The sequence below is a fragment of the Mauremys reevesii genome, linkage group 14 (assembly GCF_016161935.1).
Source record: "Mauremys reevesii isolate NIE-2019 linkage group 14, ASM1616193v1, whole genome shotgun sequence".
In the NCBI taxonomy this organism is placed as follows: Eukaryota; Metazoa; Chordata; order Testudines; family Geoemydidae; genus Mauremys; species Mauremys reevesii.
In genome coordinates, this window is record NC_052636.1 from 7,264,215 (window position 1) to 7,288,503 (window position 24,289).

General features: G+C 50.3%; 1 long non-coding RNA gene and 1 pseudogene across 1 annotated transcript; both read left to right on the forward strand.

Annotated features, from left to right (window-relative positions):
• The window catches only part of LOC120381419, a 304,954-nt pseudogene that overhangs the window by 259,583 nt on the left and 21,082 nt on the right, over nt 1-24,289 (forward strand).
• Nucleotides 1,136-13,722, forward strand: LOC120381493. Its single transcript, XR_005588092.1, has 3 exons — nt 1,136-1,173; nt 13,242-13,323; nt 13,663-13,722. It is a non-coding gene; the product is annotated as an uncharacterized LOC120381493 (long non-coding RNA).

Sequence of the window (24,289 nt, forward strand, 5' to 3'; positions counted from 1 at the left end):
TGGGGCTCTGCCTGGCTCGCGCGGGGCCGTTGGAGCCTCTCCGGGCCGGAGAAGGGTTGGTGCCGTTGGAGCTCTGGGCATGCGCAGATCGCGGCGGAGAGCCCTTCATTAACCCTGGGGTCCCTGCGTCGGGCCGGGCTGGGGGCGGGCGGGAAATGTCGGTGCAGCCCGGACATGGCCGGGGGCAGGTGACCCCGAGGAGCGGGCAGAGAAAGGGGGCTGAGATCCTCGGATTTACCGCTGCCCCGTGGGGACCCCCTCCTCCCCGTCCTGCCCCTTTCTCCCTAGAGAGCCACGAGCAGCGCCCAGGGTGACCCCTCCCCAACCCTGAGAAGTTCCTGTCCCCCGATTGTGCCCCATTTTCTCTCCCCTTCGCCAGTGGCCAGTTCAGGTCTCAGGTTTGGGGAGTTTCCCCCATTCCCACCTGCAGGGATTTGTCCTTGTGCGGGTGGGAAATGGTTCCCCCGAGGGATTCCTGAGCTGGGCAGAGGGTGAATGGGCAGAGGCTGGGGGGGCCCTGAGACAGGGACACCTCTGGGCTGGGCTGGGGGGGGCCACTCTCTGCTGGCAACGGGGCCTGGGAAGGGCCAGGAAGGGGAGGGAGGAGCAAGTGTCCCCCATGGAGACGGCCCAGCCCCAGGTTTCCCAGTCCCAGCTACTTCCGCTCCCCCAACCTGCCCAACCCAGCAGCCCCCCCCACCACCACTTGCTAGTCACATTCCCAGACCCCACTGCCAGCCCCTCCCCACTGATAGTGACTTTGTGACTCCAGCCCCCTCCTTTCCGCTGTGAAAAGACATCACCCAGGGCTCCCTGCCAGCCCTGTGAGTGTGGGGCAAGAAGAATCCATCCCATTCTGTTGTTGATTCAATATCCCTGTATAATCCCCTCCAAGTTCCCCTCCTTTCTCTTGAACTGTTAAATGCTGACGTAAAATCTCCCAGAGGTTGGTGCTTCTCTCTTACATTGGCAAATATTTAGTTTGTGCCCCATTTTCTCCTCAGTTCTGAAATACTGATATCAAATGCTCAAAAATCTTCCCGCTTTTCTCTCCAGGTGTGTGACTGAGATCTGGGCTCTTATCGTACTGAGCGTGGCCCTGTTCTGCCAGGTGCTGCAGAGACCCCAACTGAGATCTGGGCCCTGTTCTGCCAGGCGCTGAAGAGACCCCAGGTGAGATCAGACCCCACATTTCATTCATGCCCGTCACCCCAACCGGGGTATGGGCCGCCAACCACAGATCTCCATAGTCTTCTATCCTGGGCCATTCGCTCTAGCTGGTTCCAGGTATAGCCCATTTTTTTGCTATCAACCTGAAGGTCGCGTCGCCAGGTATTTCTTGGGCGGCCTCTTTTCCGCTTGCCTTGGGGGTTCCACTGCAGTGCCTGTCTGGTGATGTTGGTTGGCTGCTTGCGTAGTGTGACCCCACATTGTGCCAGGTAAAACTGAGACCTGGACCCAGAGCATCCCCCCCCCCCCCGTGTGCCAGGCAGCGCACGACTGTGACCCAAACTGCTGCGTCCATTGTGCTGGGCATTTCAGAGACCTCGACTGAGATCTGTGTCCCCATTCGGTCTGGCCCTGCACTGACCCCGACCCAGATCCCGCCCCACCACTGTACTGGGCACTGCACAGACCCTGACAGAGATCCTGCTCCCACATTTTGCCAGTTGCTGCAGCGGCCCTAAATAAAATCCGGGATCCTGTAATGCTGGGAGTTGCAGAGCCCCCGACTGAGATCAGGCCCCCTGTTGTGCAGGGCTCTGCACAGACACTGACCAAGATCAGGGTCCCCATTGTGACAGGTGCTGCACAGACACCAAGGGTATCTTTACCCTGCCATTAAAACCCCCCAGCTGGCCCATGCCAGGTGACTCAGGCTCACGGGCTCAGGCGAGGGGCTGTTTAATTGCAGTGTAGATGTCTGGGCTCGGGCTGGAGCCAGGCTGTAGGACCCTGTGAGGTGGGAGGGTGCCAGAGCTTGGGCTGCAGCCCCAGCCGAACATGGACACCACAATTAAACAGCCCCACTGCCTGAGCCGTGTGAGCCCACGTCTGGGGCAGGGGCCAGCCGCCGGTGTCTGACTGCAGTGTGGACATGCCCACAGGGACAGAGGCCTTGCCACAAAAAGCTCAAAGGCTAAATAGGCCAATGGAGGGAGGCGACTCTCCATTTTACAGATGGGGAAACTGAAGCTCAGAGAGCTGAAGTAATTTGCTCAAGTTTTCATGGAGAATTTGGGGCAAAACTGGGAACTTAACCCAGATTGTTTCAGTTCTTGCCTCCCCTTAACCCCAAGCCCAGCTTGTGTGTGTACAGCGTTCTTTTGGTCTGTGTTTGCATTGAATTGACTTCCAAGGAGGCTGTGGAATTTCCTTCATTGGAGGTTTTTAAGACCAGGTTAGAGATACACCAGTCTGGGAATGTCTAGGGGAACTTAATGTTAGGGGGATTATTCCTTCACCCTCTCACTTCCCTGGTCCTTCTCGCATGAACAGAGAGCAGCATTACCTGTAGTCCAAAGGCGCAAACAATTCGATGTTCATTGGGGTGAAGTTCCAGCAAGCATGATTCCAGTTTCCTTCCTTAGTGTCCCCCTTCCCAGCTCTGACACCACAGAGCCTTGCCTGTGTCCCTGTCCCCATCCCCGGTTCCCAGTTCCCCCTGTAGCAAAACATGCTCCCAATTCCCCCAGTCCCTGTTCCCCTTCCCCCCCCTTTACTTCCTGATTGAGTGCAGACTATATAGTAAAACCTGAGTTTTGCTTAGCTATTTCTTAACCAATCATTTTACTGAAATTTAACTAACCAATCCTAACATATTGTAACATGGTTATTTAACCAATTATATTCCACCACCTTCATTGGTTTACACCCAACAAAATTAATTATAACAGCAGACAGAAACAATCACAGAACCAGACAGAGACCATACAAATAAACATACAAAACAATACAGAAGTGAGGATTTCACAACTACATTTATACAGACATAAGGGTTTTCCAGCTGTGTCTATTGATAAGTGAGTTCTTGCCAGACAGGATGCTATCAAACCAGGTTTCCTTTTACATCTTCTAGGCTCTTCTCTTTCTCTGGACGTGATAGAAATATCAGGGCAGGATTGTATTCCTAATAGCCCAATAGCACCTTATTTCAATGTGACTAGTTTGGAATGGGAGGATGTGACCAGACACTTCCCAGCTTATGGCTGCCTAACTACATCTTGGCTGAAGGCCTTAGCCTGTCGCAGTAAGAGAAGGCCATTCCACAGACAGTGATCTTTGGTTCCTTCTTTTATACCTAAATAACTAGCTAAGTGATAAGAATACACCTACATTCTTAAAGTACAGGCCTTTGCAGACAGGCCTGAATATCTATATCCTAACACTTGGTTCTGCCTCAGCACAGGGGGCTGGAGTAGATGACCTCTCAAGATCCCTTCCAGGCCTACATTGAAATAATTCTCTTTTGTGCTGTGTCCTGTTCTACGCTGAGCTGTTTTGCATGGTGCCATTTGGAACTGTGATTGCCCCATGTTGTGTTGCATAGTTTTATGGTGCATTGTTTTGCCTCAGCTTGTTTGGTGTCTGTGTTGTGTTGATTTGAGTTGACCTATTTTGCATTGTGTACTTTTGTCCTAAGGTGTGTTAGTTTGCATTGTGTTGCTTTCTTCTCCTTAGTATTGTGTCATTTTATGCTGTGCAATGTAGGTTTTTGTTTTATTGTTGTTGTTTTTTGAATGGCCTGACATCATGTTGTCGTGCGGTTTTTCTCTGTATGTTGTTTTATATGTATATATTGCATAGCATCCTAGACATGTAGGGCTAGATAGGACCTCAAGATGTCATCAAGTCCAGCTCTCTCTGCGGAGGCAGGACCAAGTATATGTAGATTGTCTCTGACAGAGCTTTGTCCTACTTGTTCTTAAAAACTTCCAGGGACAGAGACTCCCCAGCCCCCCTTGTAAGACTATTCCCGAGCTGACCTGCCTTAGCTCTGGGGACACCCACACAGATTGTAGTGGTGAGCAGCTCTGGAGAGAGAGGAGACCCCAGTGAGTGGCAGCTGGGTAAAGAGACTGAAGTTGGGAGGAGAAACATTGATGTGTCCAAGGTTACCCAGGCTGTCTGTGACCGAGCTCGAAATAGATCCCAGTTCTATTGCCACCGTACTGCTGTTTTGGGCACTGAAGGTCTCTGCCACCCTGGTGTTTTAGGCACTTGTGCAAACCCTTAGTACAGACAGAATTTACACTAGTGCACTCTGATTGGCACTGGTGCACCATGTCCCTGTTTGAAGGCTTGCAGGAGATGGGGGATGGGGGGCAGTGACCTCCCTGAGTCCTGGGGCTGGCTGAACAGTGCAGCTGGGAAGGGAGGGGCAGCAGTGAGTGCTGGAGGTATGAGCCAGGAGCACAGCCCCACAGGACTGGACACTGACTTCTCCTGACCCAGGGGACACCCCCCAGCTGTGTGCAGGGACCGCAGCTGAGCTGCCTGCCAAGACAGCCTGTGCATCCATGGACAAACCACCTCTTCCTGCAGCCTAATACAATGGGATCTGGGGACCTTTCTAAGCTGCGGGTGATGTGGCTCTGGCATTACCGGGGTCTGTTCCTGGCTCTGTCCCTGACCTGCTTGGTGACCTGGGGGAAGTCACAGCCCCTCTCTGTTTTCCTTCTCCCTGTTGTCTACTTGGATCGTGATCTCTTTGGGGCAAGGACTGTCCCGCTCTGTCTGTGCAGAGCCCAGCAGAATGGGGCTGCTGATCTCAGTCAGGTTCTCTGCCATGTGCTGCACGATGGGGCCCTGATCTCCATCAGTGTCTGTGCAACACAAAGCACAGCTTATAGACTCACAGACTTGAAGGACAGAAGGTAGAGGTGTATTTCAGATGAGGTCTCATCGGTGCCTTGTATAACAGTACTAACCCTTTCATGTGTCTGCTGGAAATACCTCACCTGATGTATCCTAGGACTGCATTAACCTATTTCACGGCTGCATCACCTTGGCAGCTCATAATTATCCTGTGATCAACCAATACACCCAGGTCTTTCTCCTCCTCTGTCACTTCAAATTGACAAATCCCCAGCTTATTGCAAAATTATGCATTTGGAGACTAACAACTAGAATTTGTGCACTATTAATTTTCATCCCATTTCTATTACTCCAGCTTTCAAGGACATGCAGATTTTCTTGTATGATTTTCCTGTCCTCCTCCATATTGGCAATCCCTCCCGGCTCTGTGTCCCACTCCCACTTCTTGTGCCAAGATCACTAATAAAAGTGTTGAGTAAGACTGGTCCCAAGACTGATCTGAGGAACTGCACTAGTAACTCCCTCCAGCCTGACAACTCACCGTGCAATATGACCCCCTTGTAGACTCCCCTTTAACCAATTCTTTATTGACCTTTTGGTTCTCATATTAATCCCCATCGTCTCCAATTTAACGAATAGTTTCCCATGTGGAACTGTATCAAAAGCCTTACTGACATCCAGATCAGGTTTCTGTGGCACGATCTACCTTCTGTAACACCATGTTTTATTTATTTATAGTGCTGAAGGCTGGGAGGAACTGTTAGCAGTAGGCTGAGAATGGCCATGTGGAGGTGGGGGAGGGGATGGCAGACAGTGGGGAGGCAGGAGGATGCGGCGTTGGAGGTGTATGTGGGATTGTGTTTTGTAGGAGTCCATGTCTCTGCTCCCTGTGGCCGTAGAACGTTCCGTACCAAAGCAGCATGTCAGCAGAGCAGACGCACACACCGTAGCTCTGCCTGGAACACGCAGCGTTCACTGCCAGACGGGCTGGGTGATTTTTCAGGGACCCAGCTTGATGTGCCTGGCTGGGGTGGGTTCAGTTGGGCGGGGGTCTGGGGCTCTGATAGTTTGCGATGTTCCTTTTTGCATAGTCAGTTCTTTCCAGTTATTGTTTTATCCCCACCTTTGCCCTAGGCTGCTCCCTTCTTAACTTGCTTTGGTTATTTCACTTCCAGTTTTTAAATGGGATCTAAGAATTGCAAAGCTGAATGAAAGATGAACAAACAGAACCATTTGACTGTTGGCCCAGAGCTGGTAGAACGGTACCTAGTGCGGTCGGCTGTAATGACCGGGTTCCCTACAGCGTTTTCTGGTGGGGCGGATAAAGCAACGTCAAAGAGCCAAATGCGCGTTTGAGGGCGAAAGGGCTCGTCAGGTGTTTGCTCTCTAAGGAGCATGTCACCGGCCAGGGCCTGCAGTCTGTCAGGAGAGGTGCGCTGGGGTGTATTTAGGAATCTGAAAATAAAAGGTGAAGACGGCTGGGTCACAATATCCAATGAAATCTTGCAAACAATTATACAAATGGACCCTACTGCTGTTAAAACAACATGGTATTAATACTGATTCAAAACTGACATTAAAATTAGGAGAGAAACGCATGAGAAATGAGCTGACACCTACTTACCATTTCTTACTGCCTAATATGTTGACACTCCCTCACAGCATCTTTTTTTCAAAGCGATGCACAGCACACAGTCAAGTTAATGAATGGAAGCACACCCATTATTGACTGCTTTGTGCTGCATGAGCATCTGATTAAACACCTAATTACAACTGTACCACTGTAAGTGGAAATGCATCAACCCAGCTTAGCTCCAAGATGTTTAGATGTGAATGAAAAGTTTCTAAATTAAATACATGGCAGAATGGTTAATGGGGAAAATACACTGAAATGCCTCTACCCAGTCCTGTTGACTTCTTCTCCCTAACCCCCCATGAGTTCTGGCCTCTTGGTCAACTTGGCTCCCAGTCCCACATCAGCTGTGCCCTCTCCCAGCCTAACCCATTTCTACTGCAATTCTTCACCCTCCTCGTCCAGGCAGGGGGTTGGCGCTGCAGCCCCTAAGGTACCTGCATTAATCACTGTCTCTCATACTAGGGCTATTTAGATTTCAGGGAACGATTCAGAGTTACTGACCCTGGGAGGTGGGAGAGAGGAGAGGCTGAGAGAGCGTTTGCTCCTACGGCCACGTTCAACTCTGGTAGCCTCCATGTTACCTCGTCCTCCCCCTCCCCCATGTGTCTCTGCTCATGTGTCAGTGTGTCACCTTCTGATCATAATGCCACTGGCCTCAGCAGAGTTCCCAGACAGGAGCTACATCACAAGAGGGTTACGGTACTGAAAGTGAAATACATCACAGGGAGGGAGTAATTATCCTGAAATGAAACATTCCAGTCTAGGAAGTGAAAGAATTCAAGTAGTTCATTACTTAAAATTATGCTTGAAATGATTAGATTTGTATGAATAAATTGCAGTAAATGTTGATTTTACTGTATACACACACACACACACACACGAAAAAATATTTATGTAGGTGTCGAAGAAAAACTCAGTTCTCGCTTTTTGGTTGGGTGCAGCAAAATCAAATACTTTATTCTTTCTCTAGTAATTACAATAGAGGGAGAGAGTGTCCTAGGAAACAGGGTTGCCCCTTGTCCCGGACAGGTCTCTCTCAATTAGTAAACAATCACTACAAGCATTTATACCTTTGTTACAGACAATAGCTAGCAATCCTGGAGACAGTAAAAAGAAAACATTTGCATTTGTTTATACATAAGCTTCTTTGCTATCTATTTGTCTTACTACTAGAAAAAAACAAAACTGTACATTGCAAGGTCGTAATAACTTTTCACACAGTTCACTCTGTCTGACATTCTCTTGCTTACATTCTCTAGCCAACTCATGCTAACTTAACTAACATACATTTAAGATCCCTTCAAATCCTTGTTAATTATTAATTGGCTTCCACATAGGTAATATACAGAAATGCTTCTGGAGAAAGTGGAGTTTGATTTAAGGATATTTACAGTGTATATTTTGCGTGTGACATTGACTTTCTCTTTGAACAGTTATATGATTTGGCTTTTGGCATCTCAGCATTTACTGTAATTAAATAATTGTTGTCTGATGACCCCCATAACTTCCCACAGCTCTGAACATTTAAATTATAAACATTGAAAAAAAGGGTTAAAATAAATATTATCTATTGAAATTAAAAGAAAGAAATAGACAAAATGAATTTTATCTAACCCACTTACCAGCAATCGCAATATGCCAGGGATGGAAATTCACAACTAAGGCACCAACCTTAATTCTGCCCTGTAGTGACACCAGGCAATTGCCGTAGGGGCTACAATTAGGCATTTTAGTGTATAAAGTTCCAGATTACGAATCGCTATGATCTAAAGACACATGAGATCTTTTCCTCAGGATATCACCGTCACTGGGTTGTTTCTCATTGGTAATTCCCAGATTAATAACATTTTATCAGCTATGAAGTGGCCATTTCAGACTTCTGGGGAGTGTGTTATTTTGCACTAGGGGCCAGGTCCTTGGAGAGACAGAACATTGGGGGGGCACAGGCCCTCCCACTCCACTGCGTCCCAGCCCGGGGCCCTAGCAGCAGCAGAAGGCCCGCTGCGTAGTCAGTGGGGATCCTGGCCGCAACACACCGACATAGGCTCTGGTAGTGCTGCAGCCAGACTGGGGTCAGCTGCCCCGGGGCTACTTCCACACTCCCCCTCGGGCCCAAACTGGGTCTTGGTGTTGGCCTCTGGGGGATCCAGGAGCATGGGTTCTTCGGGGCAGGGGTTGATCAGCAGCCCTGGCAACTCCTCCGGATAGCGGGCGCAGGGCCGGTCTGGCCAGTCTGGGCGTCCGCCTTGGGCCGCGGGGGTTTCCCAGTCATGGGTTCCACTAGAGATGTCTGTTCTCTCCGGTGGCTGGGCTCCTAGTGAGAGCTGAGGGCCGGCCTTTATAGTTCTGGGTCGCCGCCTGACCCTCTGAGGGGCGGGCTCAGTGCTCCCTAGCTCCGCCCACTCCGGCCTCCGGATGGGCTCTTCCCCCTCTGGGGTGGCGGGGAGCCACACCGCCTCACTACGTTTCTGTGTGGGGGTTTTTTTATCCCCTTCTTGCCATGTGCTCTGAACTGCAAACTCAGCTACTGGGAAGTCAAGAGCACAACAACAGTCTTGTGTCTTCTTTAACATCCCATAATGGTCCATCTGGTGTTGATGGACCTTTCCTCCCAGGCAGGGTGTAATGGATTCTGTTGCCAATCAGCACTTCACATAGGTAAAGTCTCTCTCCTCTGGTGATTTACAGAGCCACAGAGGCTCACAATACAACTAGTCAGATATTATCCCAGGCAGCAACTCACGAGCATTCAATGAAGTCTAAACACATTCTTATAATTCGAACCAACTAGGGGAAAAGCTCTTCTTGACCTGCTGCTCACAAACAGGGAAGAAATAGTAGAGGAAGCAATAGTGGATGGGAACCTGGGAGGCAGTGACCATGAGATGGTCGAGTTCAGGATCCTGACACAAGGAAAAAGGGAAAGCAGTAGAACAGAGACCCTGGACTTCAGAAAAGCAGACTTCGACTCCATCAGGTAACTGATGTGCAAGGTCCCTGGGAGAATAACATGACGGGAAAGGAGTCGAGGAAAGCTGGCTGTATTTCAAAGAAACCTTATTGAGGTTGCAGGAACAAACCATCCCAATGTGTAGGAAGAAAAGTAAATATGGCAGGCGACTAACTTGGCTTAACAGTGAAATCCTTGCTCGTCGTAAACACAAAAGAACAGCTTACAAGAAGTGGAAGATTGGACAAATAACCAGGGAGGAGTATAAAAGTATTGTTCAGGCATGCAGGTGTGAAATCAGGAAGGCCAAATCACACTTGGAGTTGCAGCTAGCCGGAGATGTTAGGAGTAACAAGAAGGGTTTCTTTAGGTATGTTAGCAACAGGAAGAAAGTCAAGGAAAGTGTGGGCCCCTTGCTGAATGAGGGAGGGAACCTAGTGACAGAGGATGTGGAGAAAGCTAGTGTACTCAATGCGCTTTTTGCCTCTGTCTTCACAGACAAGGTCAGCTCCCAGACAGCTGCACTCTGCAGCACGGTATGGGGAGGAGGTGACCAGCTCTCTGTGGAGAAAGAAGTAGTTCGGGGCTATTTAGGAAAGCTGGACGAGCACAAGTCCATGGGGCCGGATGCGCTGCATCCGAGGGTGCTAAAGGAGTTGGCCGATGAGATTGCAGAGCCATTGGCCATTATCTTTGAAAAATCATGGCGATCAGGGGAGGTCCCGGATGACTGGAAAAAAGCTAATGTAGTGCCCATCTTTAAAAAAGGGAAGAAGGAAGATCCAGGGAACTACAGGCCAGTCAGTCTCACCTCAGTCCCTGGAAAAATCATGGAACAGGTCCTCAAGGAATCAATCCTGAACCACTTAAAGGAGGGGAAAGTGATCAGGAACAGTCAGCATGGATTCACCAAGGGCAAGTCATGCCTGACTAACCTAATTGCCTTCTATGACGAGATAACCGTCTCTGTGGATGAGAGGAAAGCAGTAGATGTACTATTTCTGGATTTTAGCAAAGCTTTTGATACAGTCTCCCACAGTATTCTTGCCAGCAAGTTAAAGAAGTCTGGGCTGGATGAATGGACGGTAAGGTGGATAGAAAACTGGCTAGATGGTCGGGCTCAGCGGGTAGTGATCAATGGTTCCATGTCTAGTTGGCAGCCGTTATCAAGTGGAGTGCCCCAAGGGTCGGTGCTGGGGCCGGTTTTGTTCAATATCTTCATTAACGATCTGGAGGATGGTGTGGACTGCACCCTTAGCAAGTTTGCAGATGACACTAAACTGGGAGGAGTGGTTGATACGCTGGAGGGTAGGGATAGGATACAGAGGGACCTAGACAAATTAGAGGATTGGGCCAAAAGAAACCTGATGAGGTTCAACAAGAGAAATGCAGAGTCCTGCACTTAGGACGGAAGAATCCCATGCACTGCTACAGACTAGGGACCGAATGGCTGGGTAGCAGTTCTGCAGAAAAGGACCTAGGGGTTACGGTGGACGAAAAGCTGAATATGAGTCAACAGTGTGCCCTTGTTGCCAAGAAGGCTAATGGCATTTTGGGTTGTATAAGTAGGAGCATTTCCAGCAGATCGAGGATGTGATCATTCCCCTACTCAGCACTGGTGAGGCCTCATTTGGAGTACTGTGTCCAGTTTTGGGCCCCACACTACAAGAAGGATGTGGATAAATTGGAGAGAGTCCAGCGGAGGGCAACAAAAATGATTAGGGGGCTGGAGCACATGACTTAGGAGGAGAGGCTGAGGGAACTGGGATTGTTTAGTCTGCAGAAGAGAAGAATGAGGGGGGATTTGATAGCTGCTTTCAACTACCTGAAAGGGGGTTCCAAAGAGGATGGATCTAGACTGTTCTCAGTGGTAGAAGATGACAGAACAAGGAGTAATGGTCTCAAGTTGCAGAGGGGGAGGTTTAGGTTGGATATTAGGAAAAACTTTTTCACTAGTAGAGTGGTGAAGAACTGGAATGGGTTACCTAGGAGGTAGTGGAATCTCCTTCCTTAGAGGTTTTTAAGGCCCAGCTTGACGAAGCCCTGGCTGGGATGATTTAGTTGGGTTTGGTCCTGCTTTGAGCAGGGGGTTGGACTAGATGACCTCCTGAGGTCCCTTCCAACCCTGAGATTCTATGATTCTATGAATACCTGTTTTAACAATACTAACACAGGTGAGTCAGACTGATTCCAGCTGTGCGTTTGTCCCTGTTCAGTGAAGACATGGGGGCTTTTGCAAGAGCTAACACCTCATCTGCTAGTGTCACAGGCAGGCTGGGCAGGGATGGTGTCTCTAGCCTCTGTTTCCCAGAAGCTGGGAATGGGTGACAGGGGATGGATCACTTGATGATTCCCTGTTCTGTTCATTCCCTCTGAAGCAGCTGGCATTGACCACTAAGCTAGATGGACCATTGGTCTGAGGCAGTGGGCTCTTCCTATGTTCACAGTCTGTATGAGGCTGTGGGACTCGCTGGGGAGCCACAGAAAGAAACAAGATGAGCTGAGGCAAGAAGGCCCAGTCTCAGAGCCCCCGGGGTCACGCTTGTCAAAAGCTAAAACTAGGCCCAGCCCTTGAAAGGGGCACTCCCAGGAGAGACTGGATAAAGGCTGGAGCATCAAACAACTTTGTAAACCTGAGAGAGCTGCCTTGGGGACAGTGACAGGGAGAATCCCCCAAAGTGACTCCTTTGATTCTGCTCTTCTCTGGCCTCTGATTGATAGAATCATAGAACTGGAAGGGACCTTGAGAGGTAGCTAGTCCAGTCCCCTGCCTTCAAGGGAGGACTAAGTATTATCTAGACCATCCCTGACAGGTGTTTGTCCAGCCTGCTCTTAAAAATCCCCAGTGATGGAGATTCCAGAACCCCCCTAGGCAATTTATTCCAGTACTTAACAACTCTGACAGTTAGGAAGGTTTTTTTTCCCTAATCTCCATCCTAAACCGCCCTTGCTGCAATTTAAGCCCATTGCTTCTTATCCTATCCTCAGAGGTTAAAAATGAACAATTTTTCTCCCGCATCGTTGTAACAACCTTTTATGTACTTGAAAACTGATCATGTCCCTTCTCAGTCTTCTCTTCTCCAGACTAAACAAACACAATGTTTTCAATCTTCCCTCATAGGTCATGTTTTCTAGATCTTTGATAATTTTTTTTTTTGCTCTTCTCTGGACTTTCTCCAATTTGTCCACATCTTTCCTGAAATGTGGCACCCGTAACTGGACACACTACTCCAGTTGTGGCCTAATTAGTTCGAAGTAGAGCAGAAGAATGACTTCTCGTGTCTTGCTTACAGTACTCCTGCTAATATATCCCAGAATGTTTTCTTTTTTTGCAACAGCGTTACACTGTTGACTCATATTTAGCTTGTGATCCACTATGACCCCCAGATCCCTTTCCCCAGCACTCCTTCCTAGGCAGTCATTTCCCATTTTGTATGTGTGCAACTGATTGTTCCTTCCTAAGTGGAGTACTTTGCATTTGTCCTTATTGAATTTCATCCTATTTACTTCAGACCATTTCTCCAGTTTGTCCAGATCATTTTGAATTTTAATCCTATCGTCCAAAGCAGTTGCAGCCCCTCCCATTTTGGTATCATCCGCAAACTTGATAAGTGTAACACAGAGACTCTGCTACTGGGAGGGTTTTAGAGGGTGTCAGAGGGTTACACCCTGGTAGGAGGGGGCTAGACCTGTACTGGAATAAGGTCACTTTGTGCTTCAGAGTGTGGCAGAACCTAGAATGTCCATTAGCAGGGAAAAATCCTGGGGGGAATCGGCTTGTAGAATGGACAAAAGCCCTGTCTGAATTCTCTCACATTGCCCTTCTTGCCCTGACAGGCTACAAAGTAACGTCCACGTTTGTTCCAGATTATCCCATCCTCCCAGGGGGAAGGAAATGGCTGCAATGGAGCTGGCTCAGGTAAGAGATTCTCAGGGAGCTGGTGGTGGGCTCTGCTTGGAGGGAGAGGAGCAGTAAAGGCATAGGAAGGTGGTAGCTGCTACAGGTGGTGGGAGGCAGGAAATAACAGGATGTTACCAACCCGCTGAGACTTGTGTAATCTAGGGTGTGATGGGTTGTCACCCTGGGGTGCAGTCTGGGGAGGTTCTGGGAACATTGAAGGGAGTTTCGCAAGGGAGTTCTCCAGGTGAAGGAGGACCTGTTATCTTGTCCGTCACAGAGGCATGTAGACTTCCCTTATCACTACCGCTTCAGACTGCCTTGAGCAGTTAGCTGACTGTTACACATTTTGTTTTGCAGCTACTTAGGTTGGTTAAAGTTCATCATGGAGGAGCCTTGGTTCACTTAGCCCTAGAGCAGGGGGGCTTCATTGACACTGTTGGTCTTCCACCCCCCCGAGTTACCTAGAGTTATGCCTAGTGACACCAACATGTGTGTGTGTGAATGTGTGTGTGTATAGGTATTAGGTATAATGTGTGTGTATAAGGATTAAAATATTAGTTCTTGGTCATAAATCAATTATCATAATAAATGTGGCATCTTTGTCTTGCCCCCTGAAAAGATCCCGTGTAGTTTTGTCTGTACAACAAAACAGCACCCACTGTGTGCGGGTATTTGATCCTGCTCAAGTAGTCCCCATTGTATAACACTAGCGTTCAGAGGTTCCTGTTGCACACAGTTGGGGTCTACCCAGAGACCCACCCATTTGTCTGCTGACACTTAAACAGAAAAGAAAATTACACAAAAAGCAAAGAAAATTACAGTCTAAGCCAAACTTTTCTACTTCTATTATATTGTCCGCTACGTGGGACTGTAAAATCTCAGGACAACCTCAGAGCTTCATCGCACACATGGCTTCCACCCTGAGGAATTACGAACGAGAAGTTCAGTTCCGCTCACACACCTAACGCCCAAATGAACAGAGCAGAAAAACATCAGTAACCGGTTAAACAAAACAGAGCCAAAGCTAAATAGTGCACCAAAACCAAATAGTATTTCCTTATTCTATTAGAGCTCACCTATAATCATGCTATTCTTAACACCTAACACCAACAGTACCAAACAAAGCAAACATAAACTAACAAGGGTAAAACAGATAGATGGTGTAAATTCTGCATTGCCCCCCAATCTTAATTGCTCACCAAACTGTGACAAATTCCTGTTACTAATTTATCCCTCATGTCAGGTGATCAGACCAACAGAGCATATAATCAAATTTTAAAGCTTCATTAAAAATAATAAAACAGCAATGGAGAGTGTTGGGAATGCTCCCACATCACTCGGGAAAAATATGAATGCCCCAAGCCTTAAACCACTTTAATACTCACACATGTCTCACTGGGAAGTTAAGCTTTGCAAATATAATTCCAATTCTGTAACTTGTAGTGCCTCTATTTTCCACAAGCAGCTGGGGCTGAAAGCAGTTTTCCTTTGCACTTAGCATAGTCCGCACTAATTCATGACCTTGAAGACAAAACAACTTCTCCTTTATCTCAGGGCTAAGCCGAATTTCAAATTAACCTGCCTAGACAAATTGCTCACACTGTGTCAGAGGTTTTTCTCTGTGATTAAAGCTCCACTGAGATATATGATCTTATCTAGATTGAAGGTACCTTCTAATGGGCATTGTTTAAATGAATTTTCACGCGTATACAGATTCCAATCATTTAAATACCTGCAGGTTTTAGGACCATAATGTACGTACATGTAATATGCTGGGGCACCCTTAGGGGGTGAGGTGGAATATTTAGACAGTCCCTTACCCATTTTCCACTTACACACACAGAGAGGGTGTCCTGTCCGTGCTAGCGGCTCAAAAACCAAGGAGATGATCAGACTGTCAGTAGCCCACACAGAAGGGAAAGGGGAGGGAAGATGGGTTCACACACCCCTAGACCCAGGCAGCTTCCTCGCCGGACTATGCCAGGATGAGTCAGCCCACCGTGGGTTGGATCTCCTAAAGATCCACTAGTTACCAGGCTAGCCTGGTAACAGCCACTCACACTGGTGTACACACACACACACCAAGGCCTCCTTTTCTTCCTTTTTCTTTTTCTTTTTAACCTTTTTATCTTTTTTTTTTTTTTAAACCATGATGCATCTTTACCTGGTCCGGACCAATACCATGAGGCGGTATGACAACCCCTCTTGAGGCGGTAAAAACCCCTCAGCACCGGTGCATTCTAATGCATTTACCTATGCATTACCTTATGCATTTCCTTGGCCAACTCAGCAGTTCCCAGTACTGCTATAAACTAACCTTATTGGGGCCTCTCCCCAATACCACTTTGCATCTGATCCTGCTGCACAGTCAATAAGTTCAGATGGCGTGAGCGCAACAGAGAGACAGACGTCCTCAGGGACAGTCCTCCTCCGATACCCCAATAGAGATTTCAAAAGGTCTCATACCTCTCATGTGGCGCCATGGGGATCGAAGGGGAATGATCCGTAGTAGTTGTCTGTGGGTCCGTGGGCGTTGCCATCCCGGACGAGCCCCCAAATTGTCGAAGAAAAACTCAGTTCTCACTTTTTGTTTGGGTGCAGCAAAATCAAATTCTTTATTATTTCTCCAGTAATTACCATGGAGGGAGAGAGTGCCATAGGACACAGGGTCCTGGACAGGTCTCTCAACTGGTAAACAATTACATCAAGCCTTTATACCGTTGTTTCAGACAATTTCTAGCAATAATACAGACAGTAAAAAGCAACAAATACATTTTGTTTATACATAAGCTTTTCTGCTATCTCACTAGAAAAACAAGACTGCAAGACTGCATATTGCAAGGTCGTAATAACTTTCACACAATTCACTCTGTCTTACATTATCTTGCTTCCTCACGTCACCAGGGTCACAGTTAACCTAACTCATGCTAACTAACATTCATTAAGATCTCTTCAAAACCTTGTTAATTATTTACTGGCTTCCACACTGGGGTAAGCTTTATGTCTTTGTGCATTCCTTCAATAAGCCACTAACATTGTCTGGCCTCCTCCAACAGAGCACCTTTGAAATACAGAGACATGGTTAATATTTCTAGCCTCAGGTACAAACGTTACATGCATACAGGTTGGATTAACACAGTCAATAGGTCTTAAGTTTTGCAATGATACCTCACATCAGCCATCTTGCATAAAGTATATATTAGCTATGTCATATCCAGATCATAAGCATATTTTCATAAAGACTGTAGAGTATAATGTATGTTTGCTGATCTGCAAATAGGAAAGGAGCATGCACCTTTGGGTGCAAACGCTCATGACAATAGTGCAGAGCCATGCAAGCTCCATGGTTCTGTGTGAGATGGCAGACAGTGAGGAGGGCCAGGCAGATTTGTGGGTTTAGAAAAATACGGTGTAAACATTATGTATACGTTTATGTAGGGGACACATATAACATTAGTGGCTAGTTAACAATGCGTTCTAAGAAGTTGGATCCCATGGCCGCAACCACCCCTGACTAAGCTGTTTGGTACCCAGCATACACTGCCAAACCAAAGTGTCCCAAAATGCAGTGGGTGGACAGTGGGAGATCTATTCATGGTGCACCTCACTCTGAATCTATACAAGTGGTTCTGGTGAGTACCCTGACGGCTGAGGCAAGGAGTCCAGGAGGCATGCGCACCAGTGACATAGTAACCGTAAAAACAACAAGGAGTCCGGTGGCACCTTAAAGACTAACAGATAAGGTGCCACCGGACTCCTTGTTGTTTTTGTGGATACAGACTAACACGGCTACCTCCTAATACGTGGCATAGAAACCGTAGTGACTCTGTGCTGACATAACTTGAGTTAACCCACCCTTAAAGTGTAGATATGGCCTTAGGTATATTAAATGTTTGGGAGAGGTAACAGGAACAGTCTGGGGTAGACAAAGATTCATTCAGATGTTTCGGCTCAAGGCATTGAACTGGCCTTACTGCACCCTACAGGCTCAGGAACAAAGAGGCACAAAAAAGATCTCATTTATTTATTACAATGTCTTGACTCAAGGGTGTATAACTCGTGATTTTAGAATTCTTGTGGTTGTCAAGGTATCTTGGGGTTGTAGATGCGTGTTCATTATATTTTGAAAGGCAAAACTATGAATGGGTTGAACAAAGAATTAGATAATTCCCTCAGGATAAGTAGACTGGTTATTAGCCAAGATCATCAGGGATGCAGGCCCATGCTCTGCATGCCCCTAAACCGTCCTTTGATTGCCAGATGCTGGGAGTGGGCAATGGGATGGTTCACTGAGTCATTGCCTGGTCTGATCATTCCCTTAGAAGCACCTGGCATTGACCACTGCCACAAGACAGGATACTAGATTAGGCGGACTATTGGTCTGACCCATGTTGGCAGTTCTAATTTTCTGCAAAAATTACAATAGATTTTTTTTCCAGGGAGAAAGACATTATAGGCGATAGTATCCTGCCTTTATTGAATATTTGAGAATCAAGCTGTACACAACGGCATGTGGAAAAACACTAAGGGCTAGACTGAGGCAAAATAACAGTTGCAAAAATGCAATCCCCAGTGGTGGATTGACTCAAAACAAAGTTTTGACACTAGGCCAGAAATTCTGTCAGCTCTAAAATGAGAAGAAAAAATTAAATTTAAAAATTCAGGGAATTCAGGTTATCCCAGCAGCAGATAAAACAACTTAGGAAACTGCTTGGAGACTCTGTGCATTCAGATACAGTGAGAAGGGATTCTTTGTTTCTGAGGGGATCTGTGTAAAATGTTTTACTGAATGAAGTCTCAGGGATTATCTACACTGGCAGGCTAAAGCGCTCTAACTCGCTGGCTCAGGGGTGTGAAAAATCACACACACACACGCACACGCGCACGCACGCACGCAAGTTTGAGCGCTTTAAAGCGCTAGCGTGGACAGGCTCGGCTCCCAGTGCTCAGAGCGCATCCCCTCGTGGAGGTGGATTACCAGGTGCACCGGCACCCACCGCAGCGCTCTGAACTGTGTAGTGCAGACTGAGCCTCCGTAGGTTGGATCAGACAGAGGGGAGCTGCACTGGCTAGGCAGGGGGATGCCTGTGTCTGTAAGAACCAGCCCTGGGAAGCCCCTGCCGAGCGGTGCTGTCTGTGGGAGGGGAAATTAAAATTAAAAAAGCTGCTTTGCCCCCCACCATTTTTGCAAACACTGGGGTCACTGCTGCCCCCTGTGACCCGCCTGTGCTGGGTTTTGCCCTTAGTCACCCTCTGCCAGAGCCTCGCTCCTGGGCTTCACTCCTGCTCCTCCCCCCAGCCCTGGTTTTGTCCTTTAGCCCCTCTCCTGCCCCTGCCTCCAGCTGCCTGACCCCCCAGCCCGGGCAATTCCCGCCCCCTGCTCAGCCCTGCGACCCGGTCCCTGTCACTCCCCCCGCCCCGCTCCCGCCCCTGGAAGGGGCAGAATGTTGAGGCTGTTATGGGCAGGGGGAAGGGCCGCGGCGTCAGCGGCGGGCACTGAGCATGTGCAGTGCCCGGGAGCAGCCCACCGCTGCAGGAGGCGTTAATATGCTGCCCGGGGCTCCTTAGTCTGATGGTTCAGCAGCCCCGCCCCGCCCCGCTTTTCCCTGGGGGCCCCACCCCCTCCTGCTCCCTCCGGGCTGAGGTGGGTCCCCGCGTGTCCCATCCCCCTGCGTGGGGCCCGGGGGCGGGGCCAGGCCCAGGCCTGGGGAGGATCCGCCCCTTCCCGGCCCAGCCCCGCCCCGCCCCTTTGTGCGGCAGCGGGGCCATGGCCGGGCCGGAGCGCAGCGCGGGGCTGCTGCAGCCCGCGGGCAGCGCGGTGGGGCCGGGGCAGCACGGGACACGGGGCGGACAAGCTCCTGCCGGAGGGGCCGTGCCCGGCTGCCTGGTTCGCCCCTGCCCAGGGGTCCCCAGCTCAGCGCCAGAGTGGGGCTGCGGGCAAGTGGCGGGCGGGCCGGGCGACGGAGCCCGGGAGCGGCTGGGCCCGGAACGCGCTCGGCTGCAGAGCCCGGCGGGGGGAATCTAGGTTGTTCAGGGCGGGGGAGCTGGGAGTGCGTTGGGGGATCAGAGCCGCGGGGGCAGCTGGGGATGGGGGCTGTGGGGAGCTGGGAGTTTGGGGTGTGCTGGGGGTCAGGGCTGGGGGAGCGGCCGGGATGGGGGCTGTGGGAGCTGGGAGTTTGGGGTGCACTGGGGGTCAGGGCTGGGGAGCGGCTGGGGCTAGGGGAGCTGGGAGTTTGGGGTGCACTGGGGGGTCGGGGCTGGGGGATGTTTCGGGGGGCTCCGTGTTCAGATCTGGCCCTGTGGGAGCTTTGGGGGCTGGCGCTGGGGAAAGTGCCGGACTGTCTGAAGTTGGCTGCTTGGGATGTGGGTGAGGCCCCGGGAAGCTGGGGGTTGGGCTGCACCCCGTCCCTGCAGCCTGGGGCCCTGCGTTTCCTCTGGAAAAGCTGCTCCCTGTTTCACCAGTTCCTCTCAGTCTGAGTCCCAGGGACCCTGCACAGGCCTCTGCAGGGCAGGACGGGCCCTGAAATCTGGCAGCTGGGAGGTTTGCAGCAGTTTCTAACCCTCCCTCCCCTGCTTCTTCCAGGAGGCCCCACAAAAGCATCTGGCCCCTCTGGGAAAAGAGAGGGAAGCAGCCAAAGCCGAGGAGGAGCGGCAGAGCGAGGAGCTGCTGGTAGGTGCCCAGAGCCCCCCGCCACTTAGGTTTGCCTGGCATAAGAATGACCTGGTGAGTGCAGGGCCCACCCTGCCCGCCTCAGCCAGGGACCCATCCCCGCTGGAGCCCAGGGAGCCTGCAGGGTCAGACACAGGGGTAACGTGATGCCCTTAGGATGCAGGAGGCTGCTGGGCAGGAGAGGGTCAGTCTGTGTTAGCCCAGAGCCCCTGCCCACGGGCTGTCTGGATGTCACAGTGACCAGGGATCCTTTCTAGCTCCTGGGGGGATGGGGAGGAAGGAGATGAAATGTGGGCTGCAGAGATGGAGGATTTGGCTCAGTGCATGTTGATGAGGTTTTGGGGAGAAGTGTCCCTCCTGTAGGTGATGTACAGCTCACCCCAGCCCTGATCCCTCCTCCCTTCCCGGGATAAATGAACTTCCCATCCCCCACCACCAGAGATCTTGTGTCCTGGTAAATAACTCTGCCATCCGCCCCCAGGTGCATTTATGATTTTCTCCTGTTATGGAGCAGATGAATTTCAATGTTGATAAATGCAAAATAGTGCACATTGGAAGAGATAATATCAAATGCACATAAAATGATGAGGTCTAAATTAGCTGTTACCGCCAAGAAAGAGATTTTGGAGTCACTGTGGATGGTTCTCTGAAACATCCACTCAATCTGCAGCAGCAGTCAAAAAAGCAAACAGAATGTGGGGAATCATTAGGAAAGGGATAGACAATAAAACAGAAAATATCCTATTGCCTCTATATAAATCCATGGTATGTCCACATCTTGAATACTGTGTGCAGATCTGGTCGCCCCATCTCAAAAAAGATATATTGGAATTGGAAAAGGTTCAGGGAAGGTCAGCAAAAATGATGAAGGATATGGAACAGCTTCCGCATGAGGCGAGATTAATAAGACTGAAGCTATGGCTGCACGCCGCAGCTTTTAGCCACACAGCTGTGCCGCTACAGCCGTTCTGCTGACAGGCGCGCAGTGTAGCTGCTCTTTGTTGGCAGGAGAGAAGTGCCAGTGTAGACAAAGCCTGAGACTGTTCACCTTGGAGAAGAGACGACTAAGGGGGGATATGGTAGAGGTCTATAAAATCATGACTTGTGTGGCGAAAGTAAATAAGGAAGTGTTATTTCCTCCTCATAACACAAGAACTAGGGGTCATCCAGTGAAATGAATAGGCAGCAGGTTTAAAAGAAACAAAGGAAGTATTTCTTCACCCAACACACAGTCAACCTGTGGAACCCCTTGCCAGGGGATGTTGTGAAGGCCAAGACACTACCAGGGTTCTAAAAAGAACTAGAGAAGTGCATGGAGGACAGGTCCATCAGTCGCTATTAGCCAGGATGAGTGGGATGGTGTCCCTAGCCTCTGTTTGCCAGAAGCTGGGAATGGATCACTTGATGATTCTCTGTTCTGTTCATTCCCTCTGGGGCACCTGGCATTGGCCTCTGTCAGAAGACAGGATACCGGGCTAGATGGGCCTTTGGTCTGATCCAGTCTGGCCGTTCTTATGTTCTGTGTTCCCCCGTTACTGAGCCGCCCTCTCCCTGTTGCAGAAACAGACGGAAGCCGAGAGGCAGAAGATCATCTGGGAGTGGCAGGAGCTGCGAGGGTTTCTGGAGGAGCAGGAGCAGCGGCTGCTGTCCCGGCTGGAGGAGCTAGAGAGCCATTGTCCAGCGAAGGGATGAGGCGCCTGCAGCCTGTCCTGGCAGATTCCCTGCTCAGCGAGAGGGGAGGAGAGAAGGGGCAGCAGCCGCTGAGCCCACCCCTGCAGGTCAGGCTGTCATTGCAATGATCATACGCAGCGTTTCTCTAGGCGCGTCTGAGCCCTAGACCCCAAAGCACTTTACAGAGTGGGGTCAGGGGCATTATCCCTATGGGACAAATGGGGAAAGTGAGGCAGAGGGAGCGGCAGAGCCCTGCCCAAGGTCACCCAGTGAGTCTGGCAGCGGCGCCAGGGATGGGCCCTGGGAGCCCTGGATGCTGCAGCCCCAAGACCTTCTCTCCTGGAAATGTCTCTCTGCATTTGCACTTGGAGGGTGAAATCCCCTCTCCCACCATGCTGAGGTCCCGAGTTAGGCCCAAGGCCCCTGTCACTGCAGGTTAATGGGTTTAGTGGGGCCAGGGGCCTTCTGGGTCTCTCAGCCCTGGGGGGAATTTGATTCTCAATGCAGAGAAATATCTTCTGCCTGTAAAGTGCCCGGGGAGAAGATTTCCACAGTGGGACCTGCCCGCAGGGATTGCTGGGGCTGTGCAGGGAAAAGTCCCTGGTAGGGGGGCAGCAGCTCTGGGAATGGAAACCTGAAATTCCCCTACTGCCCGAGGCCTCAATGGTGACCCCTGCAGAGCAGGAGGCCTCCCCACCCAGGGACACTCCCCCTGACGGCCTCCTCTTTCTCTCCTTTGTAGGGTGCTGGGAGCACTGGGGGCAGGTAAGTCCTGGGCTCCATTTCGCTCCCCCTCATGGGCTGCTAGGTTTGATAACTGCACTGAATAGGAAGCTGCCCCCTGGCAGGAAGCGAGAGAGAAATGGGGAAAGGAGGGTGGGAAAGGCAGGGAAACACAGGGAAGAACCAGCAGGGCCCTACAGGGGTGTCCAGGAGGGGGCTGTTTTCCTCCTGAGTGACACTGAACGTGACCGGCAAAGACTTGGCAAAATACTAAGATCTAAAATTTATTTCCCATACGAAGGGCAGATTCCCCCCTTGTTCTTTGTACGTGGGTGTCCCATGGAGAGCAGTGGGTGTTCTGCTGTGAATGGAGCAGGGCACAGAGTCCTAACCCGATGCCCTGGCCACTGGCCATAACGGACAGTGCAATGTGGCCCTCTCTGCCAAAGGAGCTGGACGCCCCAGGGTTACTGCTTCAGCTGAAGGGTTGGGGGGTTTTGGCATTAAAGGGCCCATGTTCATTCCCTGCTGGAGCCCTGGGCTCTGTCTGTGGCCACTGTCAGCATGTAGGACCTGCCCACTCTTTGGTCTGTGTCTCCTCCCTTTCCACATAATCCCCGTGCTGGTGCCACTTGTTACTGCCGTAAACCAGCGTAGGGGGTGGCTCTGCTCCCCCCAGAACCAGAGCGTCCCTGAGAAAGCTCCTGAACAATGTCTCCGTTCCTTGCTCTAGTGTCTCCCCACTTCCCGTCTCTTTGGGGAGCACAGGGCTGGGGTGACTCACCCTGACATTGACTATCTCAGGCTACAAAGCTCAGATCCAGGTTTCGTGAAGTTTGGGGGTTGCTGGGCTCAGGGTCTGGGGCTCAGGCCTATTTCTCACCCCTCCTTTCCCCAGAAGGGAGGACGGAACGTTTGGGAAGCCAGAGCCGTCGTTTGCAGAGCTGGAGAAGAGACTCAGCGATTTCTCTCTGCAAAGTGCCATGCTGCAGGAGGTGTTGCTGGGATTCAAAGGTGAGTTGGAGTCTGGGGGTGGCGTCTCCTCTGGTTAGAGCGACCCTGACCCTGGGAAGGAGTCGGGGACTCTAGTGATGTCACTGATCCTGGGCTCCATCTCACAGCCCAGCTCAGCGAGTCGCCCTTCCCCATGGAACAGCCCTGTGGGGCTGGCTCTGTCTGCAGCGGCTGCGTTATCGGCCTCTGATCTCTGTCACCATCTTGTCGTTAACAGCAGTTCCATTAATAAGCAATGGGGATTTCTCCATTAATGTGAGGGCCTGAATTCTCACCTCTCCCATCTTCTCCTTCCCCTAGAGACGCTGCGACGGGAGCTGGGGAGCGACACAGGTACGTGTCTGTCTCTGACTGGCCGTGGGGAGATTTCAGCCCAATAACCATGTTAACGACAGGGGATTGCAGCCTCCAGCAGCTAGAAGCTGTATAACAATGGGAAGCGATGTTACTTTGTTCTTGCACCACTATATTTTCAGCTGACTTGTCTCTTAAATATTTTAGCTCAGGGATCAGCAACCTTTGGCACGCGGCTCACCAGAGTAAGCACCCTGGCAGGCTGGGACAGTTTGTTTACCTGCGATGTTGGCAGGTTTGCCCGATCGCGGCTCCCACTAGCCACAGTTTGTCACTCCAGACCAATGGAGGCAGCGGGAAGTGGCAGGCAGCACATCCTTCAGCCTGCGCCGCTTCCTGCATCTCCCATTGGCCTGCGACGGCAGACCGCGGCCAGTGGGAGCTGCAATCAGCCGACCCGTGGATGTGGCAGGTAAAGAAACTGGCCCAGCCCACCAGGGTATGTGGATTGGCGTTTCCCCAAGGTCCTTTAAGTGTTTCTTGATTGGGCACTTGATTTGCAAATTCCTTTCTGAAGAAGCTGACCTAATGCTTTACTAAGGCTACTTCAGA